Genomic DNA, 17,543 nt, shown 5'->3' on the forward strand with positions numbered 1-17,543 from the left:
TGTAGTTGAGTTATGCTTTTAACACAGTCCAATGCGAGTTTTAAAATATAAGGGCCATTAGGGTGGTAACTTTTCAGTGACGCTGAGTATATTTTGTTAGTCTAAATGGTGCTGATTATAGATGAAGTTACTTTTGATGATTAAAAGCTTGCCGGTGTTGTTGTTCTTGTTGCTGTTGTGAGGTATATATGCCAAAGCAAAATACTAATCAACAGAAGTTTGAAAGATGATGGCAAAGACGAAATGTTTCATTTACCATTGATTTATCAGTTTTCAAACCCCTAAGGAATTTAGACAAATTATTTATGATTAAGGACTTTTGCAGGACATCATCTTATATTGTTTTCCAGTTGAGTGACGACTGGCACATATAAAAACATTTAATTTATTGATAGAGTACTAGCATACTTTTAAATATTTAATAGTGGCTAGCAAATTTCAAACACGCGTACTTCCAATTGACACCTGATTCAGAAACCTGTTTTCAAACCACATACTTGACTTTTTTCTTTATATTCCTGTCATCTGTTGTTTTATTTTGCTTAGAGGAAAAGACATACATTTGATTAACTATGAAAAGTGATGATTATTCTATATTAACGTAAAAAGTTTAGTAATTTAAAAAGCTCTGACTTCATTCAAACAATTAATGTATACAGTATACATTTTATTAAATGTTATTACAGCTTACAGTTTTCCATTAAATTTGTTTAAGAATAGTCAGTGGGGACTTTGCAAGTCAGACAGTAGCTTCCCAGAACGCTTAGGCTAAAAATGCCAACATTAGATCACCCCTATTGTATGTATGCACATATTGAGTGTAAAGGTTAGGCCTTGGGGTTAGGTTTAACATAGGTTTAGGGGCCTCCGTGGCCGAGTGGTTAAGGTCGCTGACTTCAAATCACTTGCCCCTCATCGATGTGGGTTAAAATTCGAGTCTCACTCGGGGCATTGAATTCTTCATGTCAGGAAGCCGTCCAGCTGGCTTACAGAAGGTTGGTGGTCCTACCCAGGTGCCCGCTTGTGATGAAATAATGCATGAAGGGGCACCTGGGTACTTCCTCCATCATTAAAGCCGGAAAGTCGCCATATGTCCTATCATGTGCCGGTGCAACGTTAAATCCAACAACAAAAAAAATAATATTGCACGTTCAATGCATGCCAACACTCAATGCAGGAGATTTAATGCCAACGTGTTAAAAACCTACCACTGTAAAAGAAAAGAAACAAAATTTGTGAGCATAATTTTAAGTCATAAGGTCACAAATTTGTCATTTTCTAGTTTGATACATTTCTGATTGATTTGATAGGAAAAATAATTTTCCTAAAACAATAAGATTAATATACTTAGTCATAAAACAAAGACCGGCCATCAATGCCCAGCATGTATAGGACTTGAAAAATATAATCATATACTAAACATTAATTGACACAAAGTTCTTAAAAACTGACTGTACTTGTATTCTCATAAAAATTGAAAAGTAGTGTAAGTATACTTATGAATGTAATTTTTTCTATTTTCGGTCATGGAGGACTTGTTTGCTGTCAAGGTCTTTGGTGACGAGCAACAGGCAAGTGACGAGGAGTTCACCATGGTTGTAGGGTACAGGAAGATCTTCAGTTTCCTGACTTTGCTCGGACTGAGGTAGGACCAGTAGAGATGTGGTTCTTTCCAAGGTAGGTCTTGCTTTTCCACAGAGTGAATCTTCTTGACAAGGTTAACAATCCAATTCTAATTCCAAGCCCAGTTTAGTTACCAAGAGGTAATACTATGAAATGAAAGAAAACAATGTGTCTGAAATCATTTATCCTGCACTTTTGGTTGGCAGTTACTAATGAAAAACAGGTACAGAATCCAGTAACATTTGTTAGGTAAACTAACATTAAAAAGTAGTAGGATATTGTTATTATTTTTATTGTACAAGTTTGTTAGAATTATTCCAGTTTGTCTGCAGAAGCATGGCCACAAGATATGTAAGTCACTTACAAATACCACCGTGTCCCAACGTATACGTCTCATTTACGGCTGGTACACTACACACATGGTATATTGTATGTTCCATTACCCGCATTTCCTGTTGATTTTTAGCTCACCTGTCACAAAGTGACAAGGTGAGCTTTTGTGATCGCGCGGTGTCCGTCGTCCGTCGTCCGTCCGTGCGTCCGTCCGTAAACTTTTGCTTGTGACCACTCTAGAGGTCACATTTTTCATGGGATCTTTATGAAAGTTGGTCAGAATGTTCATCTTGATGATATCTAGGTCAAGTTCGAAACTGGGTCACGTGCCGTCAAAAACTAGGTCAGTAGGTCTAAAAATAGAAAAACCTTGTGACCTCTCTAGAGGCCATAATTTTCAATGGATCTTCATGAAAATTGGTCAGAATGTTCATCTTGATGATATCTAGGTTAAGTTCGAAACTGGGTCACGTGCGGTCAAAAACTAGGTCAGTAGGTCTAAAAATAGAAAAACCTTGTGACCTCTCTAGAGGCCATATATTTCACAAGATCTTCATGAAAGTTGGTCAGAACGTTCACCTTGATGATATCTAGGTCAAGTTCGAAACTGGGTCACGTGCTTTCAAAAACTAGGTCAGTAGGTCAAATAATAGAAAAACCTTGTGACCTCTCTAAAGGCCATATTTTTCATGGGATCTGTATGAAAGTTGGTCTGAATGTTCATCTTGATGATTTCTAGGTCAAATTTGAAACTGGGTCACGTGCCATCAAAAACTAGGTCAGTAGGTCTAAAAATAGAAAAACCTTGTGACCTTTCTAGAGGCCATATATTTCACAAGATCTTCATGAAAATTGGTCAGAACGTTCACCTTGATGATATCTAGGTCAAGTTCGAAACTGGGTCACGTGCCATGAAAAACTAGGTCAGTAGGTCTAAAAATAGAAAAACCTTGTGACCTTTCTAGAGGCCATATATTTCACAAGATCTTCATGAAAATTGGTCAGAACGTTCACCTTGATGATATCTAGGTCAAGTTCGAAACTGGGTCACGTGGCATCAAAAACTAGGTCAGTAGGTCAAATAATAGAAAAACCTTGTGACCTCTCTAAAGGCCATATTTATCATGGGATCTGTGTGAAAGTTGGTCTGAATGGTCATCCTGATGATATCTAGGTCAAGTTCGAAACTGGGTCACGTGCGGTCAAAAACTAGGTCAGTAGGTCTAAAAATAGAAAAACCTTGTGACCTCTCTAGAGGCCATATATTTCATGAAATCTTCATGAAAATTTGTCATTATGTTCACCTTGATGATATCTAAGTCAAGTTCGAAAGTGGGTCACGTGCCATCAAAAACTAGGTCAGTAGGTCAAATAATAGAGATACCTTGTGACCTAACTAGAGGCCATATTTTCCATGGGATCTGTATGAAAGTTGGTCTGAATGTTCATCTTGATGATATCTAGGTCAGATTTGAAAGTGGGTCACGTGCCATCAAAAACTAGGTCAGTAGGTCAAATAATAGAAAAACCTTGTGACCTCTCTAAAGGCCATATTTTTCAATGGATCTTCATGAAAGTTGGTCTGAATGTTCATCTTGATGATATCTAGGTCAAATTCGAAACAGGGTCATGTGCGGTCAAAAACTAGGTCAGTAAGTCTAAAAATAGAAAAACCTTGTGACCTCTCTAGAGGCGATACTTGTGAATGGATATTCATAAAAATTGGTCAGAGTGTTCACCTTGATGATATCTAAGTCAAGTTCAAAAGTGGGTCACGTGCCTTCAAAAAGTAGGTCACTAGGTCAAATAATGAAAAAACGTTGTGACCTCTCTAAAGGCCATATTTTTCATGGGATCTGTATGAAAGTTGGTCTGAATGTTTATCTTGATGATATCTAGGTCAAGTTTGAAACTGGGTCAACTGCGATCATAAACTAGGTCAGTAGGTCTTGAAATAGAAAAACCTTGTGACCTCTCTAGAGGCCATACCCTTGAATGGATCTTCATGAAAATTGGTCAGAATGTTCACCTTGATGATATCTAGGTCAAGTTTGAAACTGGGTCACGTGCCTTAAAAAACTAGGTCAGTAGGTCAAATAATAGAAAAACCTTGTGACTTCTCTAGACACCATATTTTTCAATGGATCTTCATGAAAATTGGTCAGAATTTTTATCTTTATAATATCTAGGTCAAGTTCAAAACTGGGTCACATGAGCTCAAAAACTAGGTCACTATGTCAAATAATAGAAACAACGACGTCATACTCAAAACTGGATCATGTGGGAAGAGGTGAGCGATTCAGGACCATCATGGTCCTCTTGTTTCAACATCCTGTATGGTGAGGTTAGAAAAACTACTTACTTTCATTGAAGTTCAATGAGTTTAAAGAAGCGATATATTCAGTATGAGGTGCAGATCATTCACGCTCCTCATGGTAATGTGGTTTTGGCCAGTAATTCTCTAGTTTATTCAAACATTCGAGGTACAATTTCTGTCTCTCAAAAACATTCTGTTGACTGCTCACCTGTTTAACGCGAGAATAGTATAACAAGTTACAAATAAACATTCAGTTAGTACTTACTGTATTTTGCATTTGAGAGTCGGTTTAATATAGTATTTTTGACATGGTGATACATGTTTTGTATAGATCACAAATATATGATAAACTATGGCATAAGATTTTTTAAGTGTTAGGCCAAACAAATTGATTACTTGGTCAACGGATTTCCTGCACTATTTTTTTTTGTGAATGAAGACAAATATTATTTTTTTTTGAAATCAGCTTCCGCTCGCCTCGGTTTTTTGCAGACTGATTTCAAGATTTTCAAGCTTTTGTGACCACTCACTGTCCGTCGTCGTCCTGTCAACATTTTCTAAAAAAATCTTCTTCTTGAAAACCACAGGGCAGAATTACACCAAACTTCACAGGAATGATCCTTGGGTGGCCCCCTTTCAAACTTGTTCAAATAATTGAATTCCATGCAGAACTCCAAAAGGAAAAACTTTAAAAAATTTCTTGTCCATAACCACAAGGTGTAGAGCATTGATATTTGGCATGTGACATCATCTAATGGTTCTCTGTATAAATTGTTCAAATTATGCCCCTTGGGTGGAAAGAGGCCCTGCCCCGGGGGTCACAAGTTTTACATAGACATGCAAGGAAAAACTTTAAAAATCTTCTTGTCTAAAACCAAGGACCTAGGCCTTTGATATTTGGTATGTAGCATTGCCTTGTGGTTCTCTAACAAAATTGTTCAAATTATAACCCTGGGGTGAAAAGAGGCCCAGCCCGGGGGTCTCAAGTTTTACATAGACTTATATAGGAAAAAACTTTAAAAATCTTCTTGCCTGAAACTGCAAGGCTTAGGCTTTTGATATTTGGTATGTTGCATTGCCTTGTGATCCTCTACCAAAGTTGTTCAAATTATGCCCCTGTGGTGATAAGAGGCCCTGCCCTGGGGGTCCAAAATTTAACATAGACTTATATAGGGGAAAAAAAATCTTCTTGTCTGAAAGTTCAAGGAGTCCCTTGTTATGAGTTATATAGGAAAAAATACTTCAAAACTTGTCAAATCATATTTCATAGACTGTTTAATTATAATTACCAGCGATTAGGGGTCACTTGACTGTGACCTTGACCTACTGACCTATTTTCTTGTTTTTTTAAGATACAGCCTTGAAATTTGGATGAAATGTACAGTTTTGCACACAGATTTTAAATCTGACTTTCAGTGACCAGGGGTCAAATTTAACAATATTTTCTACTAGCTAAAATTAGCTAGTGCCTTTTTTTGTTCACTAGCTAAAAGGAAAATATACTAGCTAAAATCAAACACGGGTATTTTAACAACGCAAAGTATTTCTTTCTGTTTACATTTAAAATACTACAGTTGGAATTCCAAAATAGCGATCTATTTTTAGTTACAAAATTTAGCGAGCCGACCATCCGGATCATTTCAATACTCTTTTCTGGGGAATATTCTGGGTTACTAAATTATTATCATAATGCAAACAAATCAATAAATATTAGATGTTTTGATACACTAGTTAGAGTCTATAATAACCTTTGATGAACTGTCAGTAGGCGCATACAGCTTGCATGTTTTACACGCCATCTTTGTCACAGTCGTTTGATCGCTGAGAACAATTTCAAGGTCGACATTAAGTTCTCTCTGCCATTTTTTTACTGTTTTTACACTGGCGGTTACTGGCCTTTCTTCCGGATCATCATGTTTTTTTGGCGCACTGGCCTCGTCGGTATTGTCAGCTGCCGACCGTTTCAAAAAGTTGGTAATTTTCACAGACATTTTTTTTTTAATTTTGGGATTCCAGTAGGCTAATTATAGTTACTAAATTTAAACAACCAATTAGAGTCCTCGATACCAAAAAACGTCATTTACCGCCCAACGTATCTGTCCGCGCATTCCGAAATGATTTACACTGGAAACGATTACGTCATACACCTATTTGAACTTTTTTTACGATTGAGGTCGGATAAGATTCAACTGAAACTATATTTGGAACTTTTATTATTGTACTGTCATGTTTTTCTTTAGGAGTATTACATTTGCCTGGCATTTCATTGACTCGCTAAAATTAGCGAGTGCTTTTTCAGGCCAGTAGCTATTCTAAATTTCCACTGGCTTTTAGCAAGTATGCGTGCTTAAATTTGAACCCGGAGTGACTATGAAAGTGACCTGTTGACCTACTTTCTAATATTTTTAGCATCAGTTTGCCATTTTAAACATGTGGCTCATATTACTCAGGTGAGCGATTCAGGGTCATCATGACCCTCTTGTTTCACTGTTTATGTGCCTTTTTGTGCCCCACCTAGCTCAAAAAGTATTTGATATAAATTGATGAAACCTTGCATGAGTCTTTATCATGATATGAACTTACGCACCTCCTATTGTTCGTCTGGCTTTGCCCCCTATTTTTAGAGTTATAGCCCCTGAAATAGTCAAAAATGCACATCTTCACCTTCAGAAACGCCTAGCTCAAAAAGTATTTGATATAGATTCATGAAACCTTGCATGAGTCTTAATCATGATATGAACTTGTGCATCTCCTATTTTTAATCTGGGTCCACGCCCTATTTCTAGAGTCATGGCCCCTGAAATAGTAAAAAATGCACATTTTCACCTTGTGACACGCCTAGCTCAAAAGTATATGATATAAATTGATGAAACCTTGCATGAGTCTTTATCATGATATGAACTTGCGCACCTACTATTTTTCATCTGGGTCTGCCCCCTATTTCCAGAGTTATGGCCCCTGAAATAGTAAAAAGAAAATGCACATTTTCACCTAATTATGTGCCTTACTCAGAAAGTATTTAATGTAAATTCATGAAACCTTCAGGGTTGCTTATGTCTTTATCATAATGTGACCTTGCACACTTGGCATTCTTCTTGAGAATTTTAGTGTTTATTACAGAGTTATGGCCCTTGAAATAGCCAAAATAGTGGATTTTTTGTTTGTCATACTCATAGCTCAAAATGTATATGGTATAGAATAATGAATCCTTTTCATAATTTTTTTAGGCTATAAGACTGCAAACATTTGAATTATTTCCCCTTATTTGTGACAAATGTACCAGTGGGGGGCACACCCTGTATCCTACAGACACATTCTAGTTTCAATGTGAAGTGGCATGAACTAATAAAATTTAATACTTTTGTCGTAGTTGCCCATTAAAACACCACAAGAACATGTTTAATGCTAGGTATTGCAATAGTTCATACGTCAGTTTACTCGAATGTTTGAAGAAACTAGAGAATTGCCGGCCAAAATCACATTACCATGGGGAGCGTGAATGATCTGCACCTCGTACTGGATATATCGCTTCTTTAAACTCTTTGAACTTCAATGAAAATAAGTAGTTTTTCTAACCTCACCATACAGGATGTTGAAAAAATCAACAGGGAATGTGGGTAATGGAACATACAATATACCGTGTTTGTAGCGTACCAGCCGTAAATGCTACGTATACGTTGGACACAGTGCATATGCATTAAGTGGATACTACAAAAATATTCTTCTCAGAAGAAACTTGCTCATTTTCATAATAAAAAGACATAATTTTCCATGTGTTTCCCTCTGTTTGGTGTGGGTTAACCTCAGTGAGACAGAGTGTCATGCGCAAACCCAAGGTTCCTATGTCAAAGGTCAAGGTCACACTTGGAGGTCAAAGGTCAAATTCAACAATGCTTTGTCCGGAGAATTTCTTCTTCATGCATGGAGGGATTTTGATGTAACTTGGCACAAATCTTCACCACCATGAGACAGAGTGTCATGCACAAAAAGCAGATCACAAGGTCTAAGGTCAAGGTTACACTTAGAGGTTAAAGGTCAGAACAAGGATGACTTTGTCTGGAGCATTTATTTTTTTTCATGCATAAAGGAATTTTGATGATCTGACATGCAATGCACAGGTTCCATAACTCTTCTTTGCATTCTACAAAATTATGCCATTTTTTTCGACTTAGCAGTTTTTGGTTAAGTTTTTGTATGTAAGCTGGTATCTCAGTACCCACTAATGGGAATGTATTGAAACTTCACACACGTGTTCACTGTCATGATCTGACAGCTATTGTACTTGCCCATGCGTCAGCGTCTCAATTTGGTTAAGTTTTTGTATGCAAGCTGGTATCTCAGTAACCACTTAACGGAATGGATTAAAACTTCACAAATTTTTTCACTGTAAAAACTGACTTACATTGCACAGGTTCCATAAGTTTATTTTGCTTTTTATTTACTTATTGAGTACACGACCCCTATTGACTTTGGGATCACCAGGTCAACGGTCAAGGTCACCAGGAAAAGGTCAAGGCGCTGTGGGGGCATTTGTCACCATTAGTGACAGCTCCTGTTTACAAAATTATGCCCCTTTTTCGACTTAGAAATTTTGGGTTAAGGTTTTATATGTTACATCTGGTATCTCAGTACTCACTAATGGGAATGGATTGAAACTTCACATACGTCTTCGCTGTGATGATCTGACATGCAGTGAACAGGTTCCATAACTTTACTTTGCGTTTTTAGCTCACATAGTGAAAAGGTGACAGGGTTCCCATTCACGAAACCAGATTGCTGACCAGGAAGATGCTAAATTGTTCTAAATCAAAATAACAACAAACATACAATGCAATCAATTAGAAAGTAGCTGAAAAATGAACAGTTTGTGGAATCTCGGTTATTCCTAAATGGATTTGTTCAGAATGAAAGTAGTTGTGCCACATCATCTCCCACATCATGTGACAAAAGGCCCATAACTCTGGTACAAATATTTCATGAATTATCCCCCTTTGTACTTAGAATTTCAGGGTAAAGTTTTGCACTTTCACTCTATCTCAGTTATTATGAAATGGATTTGATTTAAACTTGAAGTAGTTGTTCCATATCACCCACATCATAGGACACAAGGTGCATAACACTGGAGTCATTAAACACTCCAGTGACAGCTCCAGTTTCCACAGATGTGCCCAGTTTCACTATCCAGCATCGAAATAGCTCTTGTTTCTAGTTTGACTATTTGAAGAATACTCTAGCTATTCTACTCACCCTGGCGTCGGCGTCAGTGTCAGCGTCACACCTTGGTTAAAGTTTTGCATGCAAGTACATACAACTATCATTTAAAGGCATATAGCCTTGAAACTTACTTTTTGCTCGACTATTCGAAGAATATGGGAGCTATCCTACTCGCCCCGGCGTCAGCGTGAGCGTTAGTGTGAGCGTCAAACAAATGTTAAAGTTTGCATACCACCCCCAAATATTTTCAAAGTCCATTGAGATATTGCTTTCATATTTTGCATACTTGTTTACCATCATGACCCCAGTCTGTTAAAAGGAGGAGGCATCTCTGTCAAGCATTTTGACTGAATTATGGCCACTTTTCGACTTAGAATAAACGTTAAAGTTTGCGTACCACCCCAAATATTTTCAAAGTCCATTGAGATATTGCTTTCATATTTTTCATACTTGTTTACCATCATGACCCCAGTCTGTAAAAAGGAGGAGGCAACTCTGTCAAGCATTGTGACTGAATTATGGCCACTTTTCGACTTAGAATATGCTTATTGTAATGTTAAAGTTTTACTCATTGCTTAAATTATGCTATCAAGCACTGAGAATAGTTGAGCGCGCTGTCCACTGACAGCTCTTGTGTCTTTTTCTAGGTCAATTACCAACCTCACTTGGTCAAGTTCCATAACTCTGACGTGTATTTTGAGCAAATTTTGCCCCCTTTTGGACATAGAAAATACAGGTTAAAGTTTTACATGCAAGTCACTATCTCCAAAACTAATGCAGATGTTGAATTGAAACTTCACATGTGTCTTCAAGGTTATAAATCTAGTTTATACCACCAAGTCCCATAACTCTGACCTTCATTTTGGCCAAAAAAGGCATATAGATTTAAAACTTATTTTTTTTCCTTTTCTAGATCAATTACAATCTCACTGGATCAAGTCCCATAACTCTGACATGCATTTGGGCAAATTATGCCCCCTTTCGGACTTAGAAAATTCTGGTTAAAGCTTGCGTGCAAGTTAATATATACTATCTGCAGAACAAATGCAGATATTGAGTTGAAACTTCACATGTGCCTTCAGGGTTATAAAACTAGTTGATCGCATAAAGTCCCATAACTCTGACATGCATTTTGGTCAAATTATCCCCCCTTTTAAACTTAGAAATACAGGTACTGGATTGAAACTGTTTTGATATAGCTTCTGGGACAATATTTCCAATAGTCCAGCATTGACGGTCTTACTGACAGCTCTTGCTTATTGTTGCAATACTTTAAACTGTCTTTACTTTAAACTGTCTTTTCTTGCTATACTTTAAACTGTCTTTTCTTGCTAAATATATTTTTTGCATTTTCAAAAAAAATTTCATATCGTTCTTAGCTCAATAGGCTGACCTCAGGTCTAAGGATCTTGAGGGGTATGTTCTCTATGATGATTTGGAAAAAGACATCAACATGTTTGACATCATTCATCCTCCACTTCTGATTCATTTAGAGAAGTTGGCATTTAATTGCAGGGAACAGGTTTGTACTGGTACAGAATCCAGGAACACCAGTTAACTGACTGCCGTTACATAACTGAAATACTTTTGAAAAACTGCGTAAAACCCAAAACAAAGAAACAAATCATTCTAATGAATAATTAGTTGTCTTAATTTACTGAAATGAATGTGTTAAAATGTTTACCTGCTGTGAATCCTGAGAACATGGTCATTACAAATTCCTGCCCTAGAACCTTGAGTGTGTTGCTATCTCTTATAAAATTTTGTTTCTATATCTAAATTATGTGTATTACATGATTGTAAGTATTGTGAATATTGTGTACTTTCAGGATGCGTTATTTCTTCTTACCTAGACAGTAGACTAAAGACAAACCTACCACATGAGCCACTTTCAATTCTGCTTTCCAAATACTTAGTAATATATAGAACTAAATGCAGTATAGCTATGAGTGGAGCCCAGCAATAATGTCGCCATTACCAGCAAATCTAATCAGTGTTCTACTCAGCCAGCAACCAGGAAATACGAACATTCGGTTATAAACCAGTTATTCTACATGGGTTTTTGAGGAGATATGAACATAATCCAGTTATAAACCAGTTATTCTTCATGGATTTTTGTGGAGTTTATGAACATTCAGTTATAAACAACTGATTGTGTTTGAGTAAGATACAAATATTCAATTATAAACTGGTGATAGTACATGTATGGATTTTTGAGCAAATTATAATTGTGTGCATATCAGAATATTTCTGTGGTATTAGGAAATGATTTACTTTGATTTTTGGAGAAGAGTGACTATATGATAATGAATAGTGCAGTTCAGTAGATTATTAGAAAATGAAAGTATATACATGTACCGGTATTATATTTTTTTTAATATGAGAAGTTGTATCACTGGAGTGAAAAACACAAACAGTAACAGTTGAGAGTGAAATTTTTATTAAAAAATTAAGCTGCGTAAACAGAAAATTAAAAACTTTAAGATGAACGGAGTAGAAAACAAAAGCAGTAACAGTTGACGGGAAACTTTTATAAAAAAAAATCAAAACGGTGTAAACAGAAAATTTAAAAACTTTAGCAAAGTGGCTTTTTTATGTGGAAGTGGCACAGTAAGGTTTTTCACAGTCTAAAGTAGAAGAAATTTACAGTCAAGTACAGAATTAACTGAGCGGTGAGTTACACAAATTTTCTATTCAGAAATTGCAGTTATCTGTAATATTAAGCTTGTGTTGGCATTTCAACACATTACGTATTACTTCAGTTTGCACAACTTATTTTTGTGCAATAAACTAGAATAACTGCAGTTCCTGTATATACAGAAGTGTTTATTGTTTTGTTTTAAGGTCAGTGATGTTTTTGTATTTTGATAATTGAACTATCGGTTAGCTAGGTAATGTTTACAAATCTGTAGGAATCAGGATATTAACAAATAATTTACAATACCTTAATACAGTGTTTTGTCGAGACAATTCGGGGCTTCAGCCCGATTTGTGGATAACTTAAAAAGTCACTTGTCAATATATTTTTTTTCAATCTATGTTGCTGCAATTTTATGTGAATGACACGTTTGGATAGAAATCTGGTAAATATTTTGATTAGTCATAACATTTGCTGAAATTACTTTAGTTCAGGTAAGATTTGTACATCCACTTGAAAAATGTGAAAAAATCCTACACTTTGTTTACATATTTCTGGAGAGCTACTAAATTTGCAGGTTCTACCCAGGTGCCCGCTCGTGATGAAATAATGCACGGAGGGGCACCTGGGGTCTTCCTTCACCAATAAAGCTGGAAAGTCGCCATAATTATGACCTATCATGTGTCAGTGCGACGTTAAATGAAAAAAAAAAACAAAAAAAACAACTAAATTTGCAGGTGTTTGTGCATGAAATGCATTTTTACTTAGTGTTATGTTTGACACTGGTATATAGAAGACAACTGTGTATCGAAGAAAGTTGACCAAGATTTGGACATAATAATTATATTATAGTGGACGCAACTTGACCCTGATGGTTGACCTTTGTATTATAATACAAAATTGAGGCACAACCTATTATTGAAAAGGAGTGTACGTAAAACCCTTCATGTCTTTGCATTCATAATTTTAAAAGTTTGTTGAAAAAACATGAGCTGCATGAGAAAATTGAAACATGAATTTGTGTAAATATAAATTAGTGTATTGGAATGTTTTAACTGATCCCTATGTAAGTATACATATTTTGATACTTAACTGTATACAAACTAATTCCATATACACAGCTACCCTAAGCACCCCTTATTTCTACAATGAAATAATCGATATGAATAATCAGCCTTAGGTCAACCATCGCGGTCAAGTTGCGACTACTATACTTTTCTCTTGTTTACATGAAATATAGCAAATTTACATAGTACGAAGTTACTACTAACATCACACTTAGTTTGAGTAGAGGAATATGTATTATTATAATCTGGTGCAAAAAATTCAGTTCAAGGAATTGAAAACTGAACAGATTTGGCCTGAAATTAGCATATTTTAATTTATTATGAAGGAATACGAGCAGAATGTATGTTATTAGGGATTTGACCAAACACAAAAAAATGTTTGATAGGTTGCTAATAAACTGTTAAGTAATATCTATGTAAATGTTTTAATTAAATCAAAATTATGTTGTAAAATTTAGTAGCCTTCGTTAAATTGCAATGGCTAGCAAGAAAAACCAGAAAACAGAATTACAGTACTATAACATTATTTCAGTCAGTTTTGCATTCAGTTCAGAGTATAGTCAATTTTATTTGGTAACCGTACACATTTCTTCAGATCTACAATGCAAGTTAGGCAAGGAAGCAGAAAAGATTTCTTTGTGATTGATATTTGTATTATTTAATATGTAGGTTATGGCATTATTTACTTTAGTTTTGTGTAAGACTTGGTTTTGAGGTTTTATATCACATTTTGACACTTTCAGTGTGGGGAAAGGAGATTGTGATATAAATGTTCTTGGAAAAGTTGCTTTGAGTGTCACTTTTAATATTTCACACTTTTAAAAAATATTTCTCACTTTTTTGCACTCGCATTCTTTTGAGACATTTTGCACATAGTATACACAGTTTAGGTATTTATGACTACAATGTAGCTTCCATCATTTTTCAGATGTGGTACTCAGTCTTGCACAAGTTGCTATGTCTGACAGTGGCACGAATGGTCACTGGAAGTCACACTAGTCACTGGAAAAATTACGAGAAACAGTTGTAGTTAGGTTGATATTTTTTAAGGTTTTTACAGAAATTTAGCCAGAACTTTAGAAAAATTCAACAGATGGTGTTGAGCATATAAATCTCTGCATATACAGAGACTTTTTTTCTAGGAGTCTCAACTGTGATACAGGTACAATTTAAGAATTTGTCAGTGTAACTGGTCACGGTGTGCAAGTTTTATGTACTGAATGCACTAAATGTCTATAATCTGTAACATATGGATGAAACATTCGTCACAAGCTTTTTAGTTGCACTTTGAGCCATCTGCCTTATTCTTACTTAGGGTAGCGTATATGGAATGCTGATTGAAAACTACAGGACACATTTATATGCAAAAGTTGTTCATTCTTATACTTCCCACATACTAGGCTGCTTAAAAATGGCAAATTAGACAGCTGCAGAATTTGTTAGTATCTACAAAAGTGGAACCAATACATTTAATCAATTTATTGTTATGTATAGAAAATTGGGAGTATCACCTCATGTTTTGGAAAACAGAAAAAAATTGTAGTGATAAAACTTTGGGAGCAGTTATTGTGTAGCCAATTGTCAAGTCTAAAAAAGTGCTATCGAAGTGATGTATAAAAATTAAAAATTGTTATCAGAAATACCATTAACAGAATCAGGGCCCCCGCTGTCGATAGCCAATGTCGCCATTTGCGATAATTCTAAGAATCTGGCGCTAAACTTTGCGAATTGGCGAAAATGAGTGGCGCATATTATTTTTGGGGTCGTTCATGTTTTTTTCCGTAATGATATAGTAGTCGCAACTTGACCGCGATGGTTGACCTTAGGCTGATTATTCATATCGATTATTTCATTATAGAAATCAAGGGTGCTTAGGGTAGCCGTGTATATTCATATGGAATTAGTTTGTAAACAGTGCAGTATCAAAGTATATATACTTACATTTGATCAGTTAAAACCTTCCAATACAACAATTTATATTTGCTCAAATTCATATTTCCTTTTTCTCGTGCAGCTCGTGTTTTACCTACACTCCTTTTCAATAATAGGTTGTGCCTTATTATGTATTATAATGCAAAGGTCAACCATCGGGGTCAAGTTGCATCCACTATATAAGCGATCAAGAATTGGTTCTCAATACACGTGTTTACCTAGGCGCTGGTTGTAAGTAAAATTGATAAACAGTATAGGCGGTATTTTTGTCGATTCGGCTATGTTGGGTGACACTTTGAGAAGATAATTGTGTAAATATGTGTGAATTGATAATCAATTAGTTATAAAAAATAACATCTGCCAACTTATATATTTGAAATATGCTGAGGATTCATCTAAATTAACGACAATTACGGCATACTTAATGTGTTTGGATTTTTACAAAAAGACCGACGTGTATGTTTGTGACATGCAGTTGTATGACAAATTTGTAATTAGTACGAAAGATAGATATTAAGTTTGTTACTTTTTGCTAATATTTTAGATAATTTTCTAATTTGTTAGTTAAATCTAGAAAGTTAAAAATTGTCAAGATTTTAACGATGGGTGTGAAAACAAAACCACGATGTCAGTGGACTCATTTGGTATCCTGGCTAATTTCTTTAAAATGTTCAGAAACTTTGAAAATAATGTAAATAAAAGAAAGTATGGATTTTAGAAATCTCATGACAGTTTAAGTTACATTCTACTTTAATTAATAAAATTTAGAAACTGAACTTTTTATTTTGTATTTACTTTTACAGTTATTCAATACACACTGCTATTATTCCTATTAAATGTAATAATTTACACTAATTAATTTCCCTATCCACACTATGACGGCCAACTGAGAGAAATAAGTGGCTAAGAACTTTGGCTCAAAAGTGGCTCCAACTTTTTTAATTTGGCGAAAAGGGTGGCGACAAGTATGAAAAACCCAGAGGAGGCCCTGAGAATAAATGTATAATTTTTTGATGTCCCACAGTTTCTTTTTTTTGGTTGTCCGTTTTGTTATGCCCTTTTGAAAATTGGTTCCCATATATTAATAAATGGGAACGCGTGTCCGGAGCATATCTTCTCCATGCATGGAGGGAATTTGATGTAATTTGGCACAATTGTTCACCATCATAAGACAGAGTGTCATGCGCAAGAACCAGGTCCCTAGGTCTAAGGTCAAGGTCACACTTAGATGAGAGGTCAAAGGATACAAGAATGAAAACTTTTTCTGGAGCATTTCTTCTTCATGCATGAAGAGATTTTGATGTAACTTGACACAAATGTTCACCATCATGGGCAGAATGTCATGCACAAGAACCAGGTCCCTAGGTCAAGGTCACACATTTTGACCTACTTCTACCTGGTAAGGATTTTTGTGACCGCTCCGTGTCTGTCGTGTGTTATGCGTCGTGTGTCTGTCAACATTGTAAAAAATCTTCTTGAAAACCACTGGGCAGAATTACACCAAACTTCACAGGAATGAACTTTTCTTGTCCAAAACCAAAAGGCCTAGGGTTTTGATATTTGGTATGTAGCATCATCTAGTGGGTCTCTACCAAGATTATTCAAATTACCCCAGTATGGTAAAATATGGCCCTGCCCCGGTTCACATGGTTTATATAGACCTGTATAGGGAAAAACTTTCAAAAATCTTCTTGTCCAAAACCATAAGGCCTAGGGCTTTGATATTTAGTATGTAGCATCATCTCGTGGGCCTCTACAAAGATTATTCAAATTATCCCCATAGGGTCAAATATGGCCCTGCCCTGGGGGTCACATGGTTTATATAGACTTATATAGGGAAAAATTTAGAAAATCTTCTTGTCCAAAACCATAAGGCTTCTAAAGGGCTTTGATATTTGGTATGTAGCATCATATAGTGAGCCTCTACTAAGACTCTACAAATGATCCCCCTAGGATGAAATATGGCCCCCAGGGGGGTCACATGGTTCATATAGACTTATATAGGAAAAAAAAACAACTTTAAAAATCTTGTCTGAGACCACAAGAGCTAGGCTTTTGATATTTGGAATGTAGCATTGCCTTGTGGTCCTCTACCAAGATTGTTCAAATTATTCCCTTGGGGGAAAGGAGGCCCTGCCATGTGGTTCTCTAGTTTTACATACACATATATAGGAAAAAACTTCTTGCCTGAAACTGCAAGGCCTATATGCTTTTGATACTTGGTATGTTGCATTGCCTAGTGGACTACTACCGAAACTGTTCAAATTATGCCCCTGGGGTGAAAGAGGCCCTGCCCTGGGGGTCCGAAGTTTTATATAGACTTATATAGGAAAAAGCTTAAAAAATCTTCTTGTCTGAAAGTTCAAGGCTTATTATGCCTTTGGAATTTTATATGTATCATTGCTTTGTTGATGTCTAA

This window comes from Mercenaria mercenaria, chromosome 11 (assembly GCF_021730395.1).
Source record: "Mercenaria mercenaria strain notata chromosome 11, MADL_Memer_1, whole genome shotgun sequence".
NCBI lineage: Eukaryota > Metazoa > Mollusca > Bivalvia > Venerida > Veneridae > Mercenaria > Mercenaria mercenaria.